This window comes from Penaeus monodon, chromosome 24 (genome assembly GCF_015228065.2).
Source record: "Penaeus monodon isolate SGIC_2016 chromosome 24, NSTDA_Pmon_1, whole genome shotgun sequence".
NCBI lineage: Eukaryota > Metazoa > Arthropoda > Malacostraca > Decapoda > Penaeidae > Penaeus > Penaeus monodon.
Genome location: NC_051409.1, coordinates 3,104,621 through 3,104,898, shown reverse-complemented (window position 1 = coordinate 3,104,898; position 278 = coordinate 3,104,621). Strand labels below are relative to the sequence as shown.

The 278-nt window shown below is 30.6% G+C and overlaps 1 protein-coding gene across 1 annotated transcript in view; it reads right to left on the bottom strand.

Annotated features, from left to right (window-relative positions):
* LOC119588471 (ankyrin-2-like) overlaps positions 1-278 on the bottom strand; it is a 15,876-nt gene that overhangs the window by 7,090 nt on the left and 8,508 nt on the right. The gene's annotated exons all lie outside the window — the stretch shown is intronic.

Genomic DNA, 278 nt, shown 5'->3' with positions numbered 1-278 from the left:
AATGATTTTATGTAAAGCAACCGAAAACATTTCCAACAGTTATACAAGCCACTGATTTTACAGAGTCATATTTCATTTTCACCCTATAATGCGGCCATGTTGCTCCCCTACAAAACAGGAAACTTTTTGTTCGAATAATTTATACCCAACTGTTTTTATGTTAAAATGTTTCAAACCAAAAGGGATAGAAAATCTCCCGTATAATACTAAATTTAGATATAATATATTCGTGGCTAAAGTGAGTGATCATTCATTCATTTTAATGTTTCATATTTCAG